Genomic DNA, 18898 nt, shown 5'->3' with positions numbered 1-18898 from the left:
ATAGTAATAATAATAACATTCTCAAGATATATATGATTATCCTCAATTCACTGATGAGAAGCTGAAGCTGGGAGAGTTGCCAAGCCCACCTCTGATTAGTGCTAGGATCAAGATTCAAACTCAGGTGTTGAGTCCAATTCAAACACACTAACCAATTATTGCTGCTACTTCTTATTTTCTGGAGATAAGGATTTTCCTAGAGCTTTGGCAAACTAGAATTGATGCTTTCCTGAAATTGCTCCCCCAAAGCAGCCTTTTCTCTCTGAGCCTTGTGACTGTAATTTCAATAGCACATCAAAGCAACAAAGACAGAAGGGGCACATATCACCGGGACTGTTTCAGTAATGGTTCCTGGATAAGAAATCCATTAATGGTTATCTGATTTATTTTCACTCCATCTCCTCATAGAATATAAACCCTCCCATTTGCCTTTAGTGATGTTTGTGCCTTATGGTTCTGAAACTGCACTGTTCATGTTTAATCACATTCAAAGTTGACCAAATCCATTCATGGGAATATCTCCTTAATTCCCACAACTTCGCTGAGATTACAACATAGCCTTCCTTTATTTTGTGATGAACTGTGAAGAGGCAAAGGCACAATTAGAATGAATGCTGAAGCTTCCCTATTGAAGAGACTCCTGTTTCCTCCAGACACCTTGTCGTCAGTGACCCCCTGGTTCAGATTAAAGGTAAGAAGATGTAGCAGCCAGCCATGGTCCTGAGTCAGGTCTGCTCTTGCCAAGAACATGAGACCCTCCCCTGGCACTAATTTATAAAGAATGCTTCACACAGAGAGCCCCTAGCACTAAGGAACTCAACCTCATTGAATTTCCATAGTGATGTGCACATTACATCATGAGAACAATAACTGTAAGCTTGATGAAAAGGTGAAATGAGTGTACAAATAATGAAGGCAATTAGTGAAACATAAAAGTTGGGTGATTGGATTTATTGCACCTCAAGGGATAATATTTAAGTCATAATCTTAAAGCACTCAGCCAAGCCAATATATTTCCTACTCCATTTTAGAGTAATAGGTAGCCAAAAGTTATAAATATCATACATATATTACTTTACTGAATTTGTAAATTGAATTTGACTCATCATTTAGTAAGGATCATTCAATTACCATAATTATATAGTAACTAATCCAACTCCCATATGTGCAGATGTTGTCAAGGCATGATAATAAATGACATCACCCAAAACACTTTTGCACATATAATATCTAATATTTTGTCTAATATCCTACTAAGTACTCCAGCATAGCACAAAACCAACGTATTCCAAAAACATTTTAGAGACCTTTAGAAGATAAAAAGTACATAATATTTATAATTATTCCCAATTAGTAAACTAAGGGTCCTGGCAGGTTTTTCTTTAAAATTTGTCCGAAATATTAAATTTAATTTTAATGCATATCCTAATCAACATATGTAAAGAGTTTAATCTAGAGATTTGGGACAATAGCAGAGAACTATAATCTATGAGTGTTTTTTTTTAAGGTTAACATGTACACCAGCACATACTGGATATTTGACAAAGCCCTTATCTTTAGTTATGTCCTTTAATTGCTCTAGCAAGAGCTGCATGGTTTCTGCATCTGTGAACCTGTAGTGAGAGGACTTTTATTGGTAGCATAAATACTTTTAGATGTGGGTGAGAGCCAATGTTTAAATTTAATTACTCCTTCATCTTTCAAAGCTTAGAAACACAAAGCTGAAGAGAGCTCAATAAATATCAATACAGTTTGCTGGAAATACCAATGTAAGAAAGATCCCACGCAGCCCGAAAAGGAAGCAGCCTGCAGATATCCCCAAAGCAAGAGACAATCCAAATACTTTCTGTAATCATTCTCTCATAAATTCCTCTCATAAATTCCCCTCACTATTCATTCTACACATTACCCTGAAAACTAAAGCTAAATTAGCTCTAAAATATCATCTTAACATCCATCATTGGTATCAATAAAAAGTAACTATTGACATGAACATAAATCATGATACTCAATTATGAAGAACAGGTTCATTTTGGGTGTAAACAATCACCAACACCTATTGCAAATCAACTGAATAACCACTCCAGAAAGCAAAACAAAACGAACATAAGCATTTCTGAACATTTGGGTGACCTTTATGAGAGCTTCAAAGAAACAAGTAGCCAAAAGCAGCAATGTTAAACTCATGTTGGATAAAGGGAAAAGCCAAGAGCAACCAATTGAAAGCTTTCATTGTCATTTATTTATTTAACAACTAGGACTGAACAACTAGAAGCTAGTGTGAGAGTAGGTAATGTGGTAAACAAAAAAGACAAGAACCTAAAGCAGCGGTTCTCAACCTGTGGGTCGCAACCCCTTTGGCGGTCGAACGACCCTTTCACAGGGGTCGCCTAAGACCATCCTGCATATCAGATATTTACATTACGATTCATAACAGTAGCAACATTACAGTTATAAAGTAGCAACGAAAATAATTTTATGGTTGGGTCACATGAGGAACTGTATTTAAAGGGCCAGAAGGTTGAGAACCACTGACCTAAAGACTAAGGGAGATAATAGAACATATATAAGTGATCAAATACATATTTTGCAGTTTTCACGAAGGCTATAAAGGGGGTAAGTTGGTTATTAGAGAATAATGAGAACTCAAGAACAATCTAAATTAGGGGAAGAGTTCAGAGACAGCCTCTCTGAAGAGGTGAACCCAGTGAAGCTATACATGGCAAATATATTGTGTGCCTTGGAGCAAACATATGGATCACCGGTGACCTTGTCTTCATTGATAAATGATTTATTTTTACCCACATGCCATTTCTACCTCTACATTCTCAATATCACATCTTACAATGTTGGGATGCTCTTGCTTCCCTTCTCTTCCACCAGCAAGAGTCCCAACTTCTCCATCAACCTCCTTGCTCCCTCGTTCCTCCCAGCTGGGCTTCTGGTTGGCGGGCTGCATGTCTAAAGCTGTAACTCGGTGGTCCTGCTACATCATGTGGCCAGGGTCAGAGGAGTGAGACCAGCCAGCTGACACACTGATCTCAGCACTGATAAATCAGTTTGTCTAAGAAGCTTTTCGTGATGTTATAGGAACAATTTCTTGCCACAGTAGCTAGGCAAATTTATTTTTCTCAAATTCAAGTACTATATTTAAAATCTATTTAAGTAAACAAATTTCATTCAATTCCCTATGAACTGATACTTGCCAATTATTCAAAAATATGCTTAAACCAAAGGACTTGAATGCATGCATATTAGCATAACCAATGGACACAGACACTGGGGCGGTGGTGGCTTGCCTGGGGTGGGAATGGCTGGGGGGGCGGTCAATTGGGGGGGAAAGACATATGTAAAGCTTTAGACAATAAAAAAAATAAATTAAAAAAAATGCAAAAGAAAAAGTTGTAGTGTTTGGTTTACCGAAAACAAAAATGAGATTTATGCCATTGTTGCTATTTTTTAAAAGATCATTTAAGGTTTGATGATATGATTTCTACAACACGATATTCTTTTATGCAACAGACTTACTGGATCTGTTATTTAATGGCGATAGGCCTTACACTGGTCATATTCTGCTGGCACAGACAATAGCTCACTAAACAATTGTTTTTAGGTATAAAATTTGCAGGTGCTAAACCTGAAATTCCTAGTTAAAAAGAAAGAAAAAAAACAATTCCTAAGAATATTACAAACCCAGGCAAACAAAAAACTCGCAATGCCATATAAGATAAATTACTATCAAGGGAAGAAAAAAATATATAATACTATTGTCATTGAGCTCAAATTTTGCAATTTCAAGCACCTTCTTTAGTTTCTAAGTTTCAAAGCCTTATAGCTAGACAGAACATAAATGTTTCTCAGTGTTTTATAAATAGAAGAGTAAAACCTAAAATGACTATTTTCCTATGAATTTTCTTATATCGGTTATCCAATTTTTTTAAAAAATTAAGTGACTTTTGTTAGCACTATAAGTAGTAAGTTTATGCTTTCAAACAATCCACATTACCCCCCTCCCCCATAACACTCATGACAATTAGCAGCTATTTCTATGTTTAGTATATCTGTCTTCCCTACTAGACTATTACCAGTAACTCCCATGACAGCAAGTACCATGTCCATTTTTGTTCCATATCCTCCGATCTTCAGGATTAGAGCTTGGGAAAGCCTGGGAGAGGCAACAGAAGGAATTTGGCCTCAGGCACCAAGATTATTTGGTCTAAAATAAGACAGAGGTGATCACAAATGGAAGCTGGGAAAGGCACCTAGTGGAAGAGGGAGGTGCTGACTGTCAGAGATTAACTATTGGATTGGTCAGTTTAATGTGTCAGCTCAGCTAGGCTCTAGTCCCCAGTTATTCAAACAGTAATCTAGATGATGCTGTAAAAAAGTTTTACAGATGTGATGAACATCTATAATTAATTGGTTTAAATAGGGGAGATTATCCTCAATAATCTGGGTGGGCCTAACCCAATCAGTTGAAAGAACAGAGCAGTGGTTTCCCTGAGGAAGAAGAAATTCCACCTATCGACTGTGGCTTCAGTTCCTGCCAGAATTTTCCAATCCTGCCAACCTGTCCTATGGATTTTGGACTTGCCTAACCAGCCTCCATAATCACATAAACCATCATCATATCATCTCTTCCTTGGCCTGTTCCTCCTAACCATGCTATAGAAGAAGGGAACTAAAACAATGAGCTCAGGGCTTGAAATTCTCAGTTCAAGCTCCATATACATGGCTGAAAGCTTCTATGTCCAACTAGAAAGAAACCTGTATTTCCTGTAGCTGCAGGATTGAGATTTCAAACGCCAAAACTTATCCTCTAAATTGTTGAATTACAACACAAACTGAATTCCCAATCTTGCAGAACAGCTTCTGTTAAAGTGAGGGCATTGGGTGGGAAAGAACTGGATCAGAAAATTGGAATAGAGACATCTGAAAAATCCCAAAGAAGCTGAAGATATCAAACCCCTAAATTCTTCTTAGTCATCTTTGCCAGTAAAAGGCACCTTTTCACTTCTGTCTGAGGTCAAGCCCTGCTTTGCCTGAAGAACCTGTACTAGCCTCTCCCTACCTTGAAAGACAATGCTGAGTCTCCTTGGGAGCGAACAGTGCCACCTCTCTTTGCTTTTAGAATTACAGCTGGACTCTGTCTAGTAGACCCCAAAGGGTGAGGCACACAGTCCATGAGGAAGTGTGCTAAATGCCAGAAGACCTGCATAGTTTTTCCAATTTATGCAGACAGAAACCTATCTGGGGAATCAGTGTGTACATGATAGTAAGGGTGTTGGATCATTGTGGAAGTCAAAATGCCAAAACTGAGCACCTTGGTATACTGTAAAATAGATGCTAGTGTGGCTTTATCATGTTAAACCTGTTCACCTACCTCTAGAGTACCTACCCTGAAAGAAATGAATTTGTGAAGAGAGCCCCAGCATCCTTGAGGAACTCTGTGGTCACACTTCTCTACAGATCAGAAATTGCAGTAAAAATTGCTGCCATTGAACTTGGATTTCTGAATGCAATGGGGATAATTGGATGCCAGGGTGGCAGGGGCAAGTTGCAGCCCTTATTCACCAAAGACAAGGTAGATGTGGTTACTATAATGGACAGCCGAGTCAAAGCAATAATCAGAATAGTCTGACTTGCAAAGAGAGACCAAGGGTATGGCTAGTTGATTGTGGTGTCCCTAGAAAATAAATAGATGGGCGATTTAAAAAATTCTTACTTGATCTGTATAAGCATATGAGTTCTGGGACAACTGAACAGATGCCTGTTTTGAATGATCAAAACAGAGTCACAACCTCTCAGTCAATTCATAGTCCTGACCTACTTTATAGACCGAGAGCCCCTTAAATGAAGGAAAAGCTGGCTCCTTTGAAAACCTGCTATACTGTCAAAAATTCACATTGTTGACCTTTCTACTAGCCCTCTCCAAAAGAGCCTGTAACAACTATTTACTAAGGTAACTATGCATTGGGGAAAGGAAAATTATCAAAGTGGCCCAAATGCCCATGGCCCCTTCTCCTACTATATTGCCTTCTATCAGCCCATACCTGTTGCCTCATGGGGAGTTCCCAAAAACTAGTTGACAGAGGAAGAGAAAACTTGAGCCTGGTTCTGTACAATGTGTGGGCACCCCCTGAAAGTGGACAGTTGTTGCAGGCCAGCCCCTTTGTCATACATCCTGAAGGACAATGGTGAAGGGAAACCCTGCCAGGGAGCAGAACTTTGAACAGTGATTCTAGGTATTGATTTGATTGGGGAGGGAAATGGCCAGAGGTACAAAACTGTACTAACTGACAGGCTGTGGCTAATGACATGACTGGATAGTAATTTGGAAAGAAAATAATTGGAAAATTGGTGAAAAGAAAATCTGGGGACGAGGTATATGAATAGACCACTCTTTTTTTTTATTATTGTCTAAAGTTTTACATACGTTTCCTTTTTCCCCCCGATTGACCCTCCCCCAATTCCCCCCCCCTCCCCCCGCCTCAGCCATTCCCACCCCGGGCAAGCCCCCACCGCCCCAGTGTCTGTGTCCATTGGTTATGCTAATATGCATGCATACAAGTCCTTTGGTTGCTCTCTAACCCCCCCACCTCTCTACCATTTGTCTCTGGATCTATTCTTGTTCATCAGTTTATGTTGATCATTATATCCCACATATGAGTGAGATCATGTGATATTTATCTTTCTCTGACTGGCTTATTTCGCTTAGCATAATGCTCTCCAGTTCCATCCATGCTGTTGCAAATGGTAAAAGTTCCTTCTTTTTTATAGCGGCATAGTGTTCCACTGTGTAGATGTGACTAGACCACTCTTAGTGGGCAAAGAACATAAACATATATGTGTCCTATGTGGATGCTCACCAAACGGTCACCTCAGCACAGGAGGATTTTAAGAATGAAATGGATAGGACGACCTATTTTGTGCAAACTGTGCCTTTTCCCCAGACACTGCTGTCATTGCCCAATACTTTTAGCGAAAAATAAAAAAAAATAAAAAAGATTATTCGTGGGCTCAATAACGCTGAATTCCTCTCATCAAGGTGGACCTGGCCACAGCCACCGCTGAGTGCACAATCTGCTAGCAGCAGATACAACACTGAGTTCCCAATATGGCACAGGGATGATCAGCCAGCTATCTGGTGGCAGATTGATTATACTGGACTGCTTCCATCACGGAAAGGGAGAAGTTTTATTCGTATTGCAACAGACACTCTGGATATCAATTTTCTTTCCTGCTGCCAAAACTACTATCCATACATTTACAGAATGCCTTATTCATCATCATGGTATTCCACACAGCATTGCCTCTGATCAAAGGGCTCACTTCACACCAAATTAAGTCAGTGCTCATTCCCTGGGATTACCATGTTCTCCAACTCCCTCCAAAATGGGCCTCTGAATATCAGGCCCCAGCCCCAGCCCCAACCCTGGACTCCCACTATCTGTGATCAGACTCTCTGTTTATCTGCCTGGATATCTAGTGCCTGCTTCCAGACTCTGTGTCACCAGGGCCTACCCACAAGCTGGGACACCATCTGTTACACCTTGCTGGCTTTCCTGGATTCCTACCCCCTGCCTGTCAGGACTGCCTCCTCCTGTTGCCGTCATCATTCTCTCTAAATAATAAGCCCACTATCTTGGCTGGACTTTCTCCCATCAGCGGAAATGAGTTCCAGTTTCAATGGTCTCTTTCACGCTGGTGGGCATGTCCTGTCTTTGACGAACAAACGAATCCATCCATCTACCACCAATCTCTTATTCTGAAGTAAGACTGCTATATGGCCTACAAAATATTTCAACTTAACAGGTATCCAGCTCGATTAAAAGAGACTGTGGATTGTTTCACAAAGAGTTATGGGTGTGTGACAAGACAAAAAGATAGAAGTCATGTACCAACCTGTGCTAAAGAAAACTGATAAACAGTGAAATATTTTCACTGACACTACAGAGGTGAAAAGCAATCATCACATTGTTTTCCAAATAGACTGCCATCCAATAGAATATTTATAAAGACAGAAATTGAAAAGTGAAATAAGTGACATTAACCCTTTAGAAGGTAAAGAAAATGTCCACACGATGTGAAAACAAGTTCCAAGCCCAGTTACAGGGGCTCTCACATCTACACACCTATGAGACACTGTATATAGATTTTTGCCTAGATTTCAAAGCCATTTTTTAGTTACACATGGGTCTTAAGTTAAAACAAATGACAAAAAATTACCGATGGTTAAACACATAGCCACTACCACTCTACATAGAAACAATGTCCTCACCAGCATAAGTTTAGTAAGTTAAAGGTGTGTTCAAAACAAAGGCAAGAAACAGAAACTTAAAATAATGGAATCTTCAAACTGGACTCTTAGAGACATCAAATCCAATGAAATCCAATTACGTTAAAGTTTTATTAAACAGTCATATAGGCACTATGCTAAGTACTTCACAAATAGAGACTGATTTAATCTTCTTAATAACTTTATATGGTAGGTACTATTGTCAGTTCTATTTTACAGATGGGAACCTGGAGACAGAGAGGTGAGGTAATTTGCCTGAGGACCAACAGCTAATAAATGGCCCTTATTAAACAGCTAGTAAGTGGGACTCAAATTTGGCAATCAGTCATTCGATCCAGTGCATCGTTCTGTACCTCTGAATGACTTCATAAGACTCACGTAGCTAGATGGTAGCGAAGCAAGGTATAGAACAGAGATTAAACTTACATCGTTCAGTGCTCTTTCAACAAAATCTTTTGTGTCATTTAAACATTCACCTCGTGTCAGAAAGACTACAAACGCCCATATAATGGGCTAGTAAACTGCCATAAGAGAAACAGTCAAAGAACTATTATAGTGTACTTGTTGAAATTACAAAGTGATGTGATGTGATTAAGCTATGCTATGCATTTAAATACTCAAGCACCACAAACTAACATAAAGGATAATTTTAAGTGAAGTGGCTCATTTTCAGTGACCCCCTAGCAGTCAGCTCACAAAGTGAAGCCATGTTGCACATGACACACAAATAACATACAACCACGAACTAAACTAAACCAAAGAGGGGCTTTCACAGACAGACAGTGTTTATATGACTTTGAGGGACATCGTCCTTTCAGCCACCCTGCAGCAGCCGGGCCTCCGCATATGGAATTGTTATACACGGATGGCTTTAATAATAATCAGCGGCTAAAGTATTCATGATGTCTTTCAGAAATATAAAGATGCATCAGCAGAGACAAATAACAAAAATCAGCTCATGTGCAGCTTTTGGACAATGGTTTCATCTTTTCAAATGATATATTCTTGACTTTTAGGGTTGTGTTTAAAATAACCACAAGCACTTATACTCCCCCACCAATGGATTTTTATTTTTTATGACTATAGTTACAATTTCTATGCTATGTACAATGTAGAATAAAAGGTTGACATCAATCAAAAATAGCATGTGTTCTCAACCCTCTGTACATTAGGATTTTACAGGCTGAATTTATTTGAAAATTAATAAAATTACCCCAATTTTATAAGTACATTATTAGGTACTTGATACTTAACACATGTTAAATCTTTACTTTCAATGTATTATTTATCTTCCATAGAGTACTTTAGCAATTATATTTCCAGCAGGTAGTCCAGAATACTGGTTTTGTTTATCTTATAAATGTATAAAAAACTTTAAAAAATAATAACAAATTTGAAATTAGTGAAATTTAAAAATTATTTGCAAGACTTTTGATCCTAGGAGTTGTATTCGAAATTTAAAATAAAAATGAAATGACTGATTTGTCCTAACTCCATGTACTATAAATGACATAATTACAATATCACCCTACTATGAAAAACACCTGAGACTGGGCCTGGGACAGGAAACTGCAGACCTGAGTTGGAACCAAAACTCCTGGTTAATTAATGAGTCAGTTCTCTGTCTCCCATACAAGCTTGGCACACCCAAACCTTGCAGAAACAGATATGCCACATTCATTAGCTAGCCAGCTGTTATCAAGACAACTAGGGCAAAGCTAAGCTGACAAATAAGTGGAAAAAAGATGACTTCTGATCACCAAGGAAACCTGACTTACCTGGCCACACTTTGCTACCTATTGCAACAAATGGGACTTTATCCAGTGGAAAGAGGCAGTAATTAAATTTTTCTGAGCAGGGAGAAAGCAAGCATAAGGGAAAAAAATGGATTAAAACCATACTGTAACTAGCCATTCTAAAGGCAGGATATTAGGCATTTCCTTGATGAGGTAGCCTTAAGAATCCATTATCTTCTCTCTCTCTCTCTCTCTCTCTCTCTCTCTCTCTATATATATATATATATATATATATATATATATATATATATATATAATTTATTTGTCGGGGGGCATTTAAATATTTTATTTAATTGTTGATAGTATTACAGATATCTCCCATTTTTCCCCCTTTACTCCCTCCTCCTAGCTGCTACCCCCCCCCCCCCCCACCAAACCAGGTCTTCACTGCCCTACTGCTCATGTCCATGGGCTATGCATATTCTGCATCGTTTTTAAACATAAGAAACAGCATGATGAAAAGAACAATGGGCTGGAAAGGTATATATCTTCTGGATGTTACCCCAAGCAATTGTTTGCTTTGGAGACTGGGGCTGAGCTTTTCAAGGACTGCATTAAACCAACTGTGCTGCTCAGAATGTCATTTCCCTCCCACAACCCTGTTTTTTTCCGATGCAGGCTAATCCTCCATCGTGACCTGCCTGGGAGAGTCCTAGTTTACTTACATTTTCCCAACTTCCCATTTGGCTTAGTTTTTGTCATTTTCAAAAGTTCTCAGTGTTGACAATACATAAAGACATAAATTAGAAGGATGTTTTCTCTTAACTCTTCCAGCAATAACATCCTGTCATCCATGATCACCAGATGTGAATAGCAAATGTCTTATCAAGGAAAACAGACATTTCACCAGGGAGAACAGAGCTGGAACTATATATAACTACACAGATCTCGAAAACATCGTGCTGTTAAAAAGCAATGTGGTATTATTTTTGCAAAATTTAAAAGCACAACCAGGACTAAATATTCAAATGATTGCGTAAATACATGGGCAAAAGTATAAAATGGATTGGAACAATATACACTAATTTATAGGTGCTTCTGAAAGGAGACTTAACTAATTGTAGGATTTTGTTTCTTTAAAAGTATTTTAAGTCAATTCTGAGAGGTGGAAGTTGATTTTATTCTTTGTTCTTCTCTGTCTTGTTTAAATGTCTAAAGTATAAGTACAATAATATAAAACAGAACATGGACTAGTGAATCAAAGAGAAGGTGGAGCTAATCAAGAAAGACCTGGAAAAGTGAGCAGAGTATTGAAATGGCTCATTTATTGCAGCTGATAAACACAACTTGCAGTCTACCAGTCTTTTGAGTTGATGTTACAGACAATCACAAATTGTTTCATTGGCTCGTGTTGGCATAACCAGGCTATAGCACAACCACCTTTTGGCTTTCTTAATGGCTAATTCAAATTCTTCAATGGTCAATACCAACAACATGACTAAAACACAGAAACTGATTGCAACACAGATACTTAGTTACAGCTAAAGCCCCAGCAACTCAAATTCATCCAAGTGCATGAGCAGGCTTTCTTTGAACAGGCCATTGCACACTGTCCCATATCCTTTCTGATACAACAAATGGAGGGTGACAATATAGGTCCCTTAGCATAATTCAAAGAGTTACAGACTGAGCTGAAAAGGGAATCTTTCCAACAATAGAACAAATAAGCAAATACTAACAAAATGCAAGAATTGGCCCAAATTGTTTTGGGGTTTTTAAATATATTTTTATTGATTTCAGAAATTAAGGGAAAGAGAGAGATAGAAACATCAATGATGAGAATCATTGATTGGATGCCTCCTGCACCCCTGCAACACCCCATTGGAGATCCAGCCTGTAACCTGTGCACATGCCCTGACTGGGAATTGAACCGTGACCTTCTGGTTCATAGGTTGACCCTCAACCACTGAGCCACGCCGGTCTGGCGGCCCAATTGTTTTTTAATGTCATGCGCTTACTATCTCTCACTGCACATTTTAGAAAGATTTTGTTTTTACAAACCCCAGGACAGGGAGAGAGGGACTTACTACATTAATGGGTATCATTTTAACTTTCTGGATTGTTTGAGGCAGTCTAAGTGTTTCCCAAGACGAGACTCCAGGTCCCCATAACAGTCCCATTTATTGCATGCCTAGTATAGGCTAAACATTTTAAATTAGTTCATTTACACTCATTATTTTATTCAGTTCTCATACAGTCCTGTGAGACATATACTATTACTATCCCCATTTCTCTGATGTAGGAACTAAGACACAGAGATGAGAAAGTTGGCCAAGGTCTAGGAGTGAAGGGCAAAGCTGGTCGGCTTGACTCCATAGCAGCCTGAGAGTCCTTCATTATATTGTCATCAGGGGAGTCCTTCCCATTAATGAGCCCAATAACATTTCCTGCAACCTTTGTCCTCATGGATGAGTTCATTACCAACCTTCCATCCTCAACCTGTCACCACCCCATAGGCAAATCCCCTGTGCCACACTCCTTCCTAGTGGGACCAAGCTTCTGGAACCATCTGTTACCAGGGGTAGCTTCTTATAATTACAGGCAGCCATTTCTTTGATTAAGTAAAAATGTGTCTTCCTCTCATTCCCATCCACGCAACCAAGCTTTGCCTTCTCAATCACACAGAACAGATGATAGTCCTCATATAATTGAACAAAGTTAGCATGTCATCCCTAAGATTTCCCCAAGTACTAACCATCAGTCAGTCACTCCTGACAGGATGCTCTTAGTCCCTCACAGACCTGTAGTCAGTTTTTTTCTTGGTCAGCATCTCCAGTTCACAAACCCTGGGTTAGCGCAAAGCATCTACACTCCGTATCCTCAGTGCTCCGAAAGGTGCTGGCACAGGGTAAATGGGGTAAGGGCTCAATAAATACTTACTGAACAAGGAATGAGAGTTTGCAGACACTGTGAACATTAAATGGCGATTATATTGTGATCACTACCAATTAGTGCTAAACTGTCAATGACCACCTCCATTCTTTGTATATATATTTTCCTCTCCTTGGCAAGGGTTGTCTGTTCTGCTCTTTTGTTTGTTGGTTGTTTTCTTTGTTTTGTCACCCATTTTACCCTCCAGAACTCACCACTTTCAAATAGTTCTTTAACAGTCTTCAAAAAGTGACAGCCAGGCTAGCATGAAAATTAACAAGATTTATTTCTTGATCTCTAGGTTTGTGCTTGTTTGATTTTGTTATTCTTATTTAACACAAAATGTCTAAGCCTCTCTTTTGCTTTTATTACTCATGAAAAGAAAACATTTTATGCATTTCTTTTGGCTACATCTAGGCCTTTTTTCTGAGGATGGCCAATAATATATAAACTAAACATATATCTATGCAAAAACAAAGAGTCATGCTTAAACCAGTATTTGTTGGGGGGGGGGCAGGGGTTGAAGCTAGGATCTAAACTCTATAATAATATTTATTATTATTTAGATTCAGGCATTTTCAGGCATGTCTCATGGGCCAGCAGGATAGATCTGCCGAGTATATAACTTCATGAATTCTTATAAAAAGAGCATTGATGATGGCTATTAGTCAACACCCAGGACCAAGACCTCTAAGTTTCCTGATAAAATTCCACCTAAATTATTAACAGTCCTAGTCCTTGTGTCAGAGAGGGAAGAACCTCTTTAGACTTGATGGGTAGAGAGTGGAAGAAACAAACCTGATCCAAGGACAATGGCCAGGTTAGAAAGGAGGGGAAACGTGGCGGAATGCAGAACATTGGGCAATTTGATCGTGGGAACTAAAGGGCACCACAGCTGAGACAGAGGCAGGGGTGGGGATGGTCCATGTCAGCCGAGGGACCACTCGCAGAAAGACCTGGAGCAGAGTGAGGGGCCTCAGGAGGAACAGCAGTGGCCACGAATCAACCCATTGCCAATGGACACGGAGACAGAATGGATATAAACCAGAAGACTAGGAAGTTCATGGGCCTGCTGGTTACTCTTTTCATGAGCTATTTTGGGACTTGGAGTCTAGTAATTTTCCTACTAGACCCCAAGAGAAAAAAAAATCACTGTTTTGTTAGCATTCATGTGAATTGATTGCCAAAGTCCAGGCTGATATCACACACACACAGAAAAACCACATTTTCCTCTTCATTTCATTGTTCATTGATCATAATACATTTTCCTGCCCCACTTGTTCTGGGGTCCCAGTATTAAAAAAGCAGAGCTACGCTGGAGGGAGATTAAAAAACAATCTTTCCTGCACCATACTCTACCTTAGAACGGGAAATACTTCTCTCCAAATGCTATCATTGTGGCACTCCTCTCCAAGTATCCACTGCATAATTGAAGACAGAAAACTGGAATTATTTCATTGTTATTAGTGATAACATGTTTTAAGACTTTATACAAATTCAGGAATTACTCAATGACGTTGTGAATAACTTCTACTGAAATGCGATGCTCTGGCACGTGCAAGAAGTATAAAACTCTCCAATTGCAATCCCTTACTCTCTTGGATGCTATAACTCAAATTTAGTTGACCTTTTTAGGTGAAACAATCCTAATTTCTAAGACATTGTCTTCTCTCGAACTCCACCTTTATTTTTAACAAGGACATACTACATATTCACCCTACAAACATTTCTGTGAATGCTCTGTGCCTGCAGCAGGTACAATACCACATGAGTACTAGCCCAGGAAGGGCTCTGCTTCAGGAAGCCTTCAAAATGTAGTGCATTTGGAATATTAGTCAGACATTTCTGGTTTATTAATTCTATCCCCCCCGCCCCCTGCCCCGCGAACATCAAGGAAAGGACTTTCAAACACATTTTAGGCATGCAACCTGGGTATCCTTTCTGTTTATATGTATACAAGTTCTAATATGTCCATAATCTTCACCTATGGTTTCTGCCTTTAATGTCATATTAGACACGATTATAAAATTAGTCACCAATATATTTTCCTTCAGTTGTTTCCTTGTGTTTTCTTTCTTAATTAATCTGATATTTATTTGTATATCATATGAATATACAGATAATGTAAAATAAAATGCTATCTTTATTTTGTTTAAATCTGTTTTGGGAATTTTCAAGCTGATTTAGCTCCTCTAAGTTTCTATTTTAGTAAAAAGTACCATATTGTCTTAGTGATTGTAACTTTATAATATTTTTTTAATACTTAGAATTAGAAGTTCCTTCTTCATTAATCTTTATTTTGTTTGTTTATTTGTTTTTGTTAATCCTCACCCGAGGATATTTTTCACTGATTTTTAGGGAGAGTGGTAGAGAGAGGGGAAGACAGAGAAATATTGATGTGGGAGAAATACATCGATTGGTTGCCTCCTGCATGAGCCCTGACCAGAGGCCGGGCCGGGGAGGAGCCTGCAACCAAGGTGCTTGTCCTTGACCAGAATGGAACCCGGGACCCTTTGGTTGGCAGGCCGACACTTTATCCACTGAGCCAAACCGGCTAGGGCCTTAATCTTTATTTTCAAAATTTTATTTTTCCCAGGATGTCCATATTCCTGATGAATTTTAATAGCTATTTTGCCAACCTCTCCATGAAAATATCTTTTGGTTTTAAATTGACTTTCATTAACTTTATAATTAATTTGGGGATGCTACATTTTTCCGATATCTATTATTCTCATCCAGGAATACAACACAAATCTCCATTACAGCTAATATTTTGTGTTTCTCAATAAAATGTTTTATTTTAATTATTCTTGTACATTTCTTACATATTTTATTCATACATATGTGATATTTCATTGCTATGATAAATGGGATTTCTTCATCGTTTTCAATTTGTAGCTGTAATAGGAAAGTCAATTGGTTTAAACACATTTATTTTTTTGTATGGCTACTTAACTGAAGTCTCTTATTCTAATAATTCTGTAGCTGATTTTCTTGGAATTTTTTAGTAAAAAATACATTTTTTAAGAAAAAAAGATGCCACCTCTTTTCAAATAATTGTAACTTTTGAGAGGCAGCATACTGAGTATTATACTATTAAAGATTAAAGACACTTGAGTTTTAATTAAGCTCTACCACTTATTAGCCTTCTCTGGGACTCAGCTTTCTAATTTGTAAAATGAGAATGACAGTCCATATTCCAGGATTGCTGTGAAGATTAAGTGAGTTAATATTTGTCAAGTATTTAGAACTGTTTCTAGCATATACAATAAAGAATTTTAAAAAGTTAGTCTTTTTAAAAATGTACAGCATTGGCTGGAATTTATAGAACGATGTTAACTATAAGTGATGGAGTTGGGCATATAGTAAGCCTCTAACATTTTTCTGTTTTCTTGAATTGATTTTTCACAATTTCATAACATTTCTCTATTCCTAAATTACTATGTTGTGCGTGTATTTTCTTAAAAGAAATACAATTGCACCCTAGCCAGTTTGGCTCAATGGATAGAGCATTGGCCTGCAGACTGAAGGGTCCCGGGTTCGATTCTGGGTTGCAGGCTTGATCCCCAGTGGAGGGCGTGCAGGAGGCAGCAGATCAGTGATTCTCTCTCATCGTTGATGTTTCTATCTCTCTTTCCTCTCTGAAATCAATAAAATATATTTTTAAAACAGAAAGAAATACAATTGCATTTTATTAAATATTATTTGGAATCCATTAGGAAGTAAAAAATAGGGGTTTTATTCTTTCGTCTTGACTATACAACTATTTTAATAAATTTCCCAATATTGAACCATTTTTACAATCCTAGAATACACATCATTTTTTGTATTATTCTATTTTGTTCGTTTCTATATTCCTGTATTTAGTATTTCAGTGATTTTTTGTGATTTTCTTTTTTGTGCTCCTTTTATTAGGTTTTTTTCTTGTTTCTAGTATTATGCTTTTCATTAAAGAAATCATAAAAATGTTCCATCTCTTTGTAGAGTTTATAGAGTGTGGAATAACATGTTCCTTAAAGATGTATTTTTTCAATCGCTAATTATAAATTCCTGATGAAAACAAGATAGTTTGCTCATCTAAACAGAGTATTTCGGCTCCTGCCAAGTCTTCCTGTCCACACTGATCAAAGATGGACAAAATTAGGCTCAAATCCTAACTTCACACCCACCAGCTAAATGTGTGCACTTGGCAAGGTGCATTTATATCACAGGGCCTCACCACACCTTCCTTACATCCTCACAAAGTTATTATGAGGATTACATGAGATTATGTTTATAAATTACTACACACTCCACCTGCAATAGATTCAATAAACTGTTTTACAGCTTCGTTCTTATTTTCCTTAAGTACAAAATTAATGTTTACCATTTATTTGCTATTTTTCCCTTAGTATGGATAGTTTAGTTATGTAGAAATATAAATGTTGCTGCTAAAATTATTTGTGTGAAATTGCTTCATGATAAAAGATAGATTTCAGCCCTGACTGGTTTGGCTCAGTAGATAGAGCATCTGACATGGCAGTGAAAATGCTCTGAGAACACATGAAAATGAACCCACTGTCATTGTCTAAATGAAATCACAGTGGGTTAACAGGAAAGCTGTACTGTTTTGAGAAAACCAGGCAGTGAGCCTAAACCAAATGTAATGTCTTCCACTCTTTCCTGTTCCCTTGGAGCTTTGTTCTCATGGAAATCCGAGAGTGGGAGGAGGAGGTTAGTGCCTTTACCCAGGCTGAGGCTCACTCCTCGTTCCCTGGTCTCATCTAAACTGCAAAGGGGAGCAAGTCTTTCACTCCAGGCGGGAGAACACAGCACTGAGGGGTTGCGTGGCCTCAAATACAAATCCTACCGACACAATACAATTTTTGTGAATTATTAAGACTGCAACATGAATATAGCCTCAGTTTTAAAGGGCACACAATTTGTATAGGTGAATATAAATATATACATATATATATTCACACACACAGAGATATATACTGTATGTACAGTATAAAGTGTATATACAGGGTGGGACAAAAAAGTAGGGTTACAGTTGTGAGTATTGCAAAACACAGAGCTTATTCTTGTATCATTGTATTATTTTCCATATAAATAACTGCAAACCTACATTAGCCCCACCCTGTATATATGCTATAGATATAGTCTATATAGTATATGTAGTATATACACATGTAAGTATAAACAGAAATCTATATATATATTCATATTCACCTCCACAATTGATGCCATTTATATATATCATTGTCACATATATGCCATTTTTATACAGGGGTGGGCAAAAGTAGGTTAATAATAACAAATAATATAATAATTTACAAATAAATAATAATACAAGAATAAACTGCTTTGTGTATTCACAACTGTAAACCTACTTTTGCCTACCCTGTATATTAAATATATATGATATATAGAAGGATATCTACACTAATAAAAGAGAAACATGGTAATTAGCGTACGACCGCTACCCTTTTCATTGGCTAATCAGTGAGTATATGCAAATTAACTGTCAGCCAAGATGGCGGCCGGCAGCCAGGCAGCTGGAAGAGAACATGAGGCTTGCTTGCTGCAGTGAAGGAGGACTCCAACGTTCCCCACCTGCGCTGCCAGCCTCTGAGCTGGCAGTTTGAAACTTTGTAACAAATATAGAAGCTAAACAAAACCCCGGGATCTCAGAGCTGGAGTTATACATTGTTTCGATTATAGAACACAAACAAACCAGCGGAAGCCTCAGAGCTAGAGCCAGAGTTAAAGCTGGCCCAGAATAAAATAAAAAAAAGAGAAAAAAAAGGAGCGGTTGGGAGCTTCAGTCAACAAACCACCAGCCTGAAAGCAGCCCTCAGCCCCTCACCCAGACTGGGCCAGGCAACCCAGGGGGGGACCCCCACCCTGATCCAGGACACCCTTCAGGGCAAACCAGCTGGCCCTCAGG

At 38.3% G+C, this 18898-nt stretch overlaps 1 protein-coding gene across 2 annotated transcripts in view; it reads right to left on the bottom strand.

Moving 5' to 3' along the window:
- The window catches only part of PKIB (cAMP-dependent protein kinase inhibitor beta), a 78478-nt gene that overhangs the window by 48437 nt on the left and 11143 nt on the right, over positions 1-18898 (bottom strand). The window contains exon 2 of one of the 2 annotated variants that reach the window (XM_014456244.2): positions 14326-14387. The exons of the other annotated variant lie outside the window; for it this stretch is intronic. The gene's annotated coding sequence lies outside the window, so the exon portion shown is untranslated. The remainder of the gene's footprint in view (positions 1-14325; positions 14388-18898) is intronic. 2 annotated transcript variants of the gene reach the window in all.

The sequence above is a fragment of the Myotis lucifugus genome, unplaced genomic scaffold (genome assembly GCF_000147115.1).
Source record: "Myotis lucifugus unplaced genomic scaffold, Myoluc2.0 scaffold_57, whole genome shotgun sequence".
NCBI classification, from domain to species: Eukaryota; Metazoa; Chordata; class Mammalia; order Chiroptera; family Vespertilionidae; genus Myotis; species Myotis lucifugus.
The sequence above is the reverse complement of the archived record's forward strand: the minus strand, read 5'-3'. Positions and strand labels throughout refer to the sequence as shown.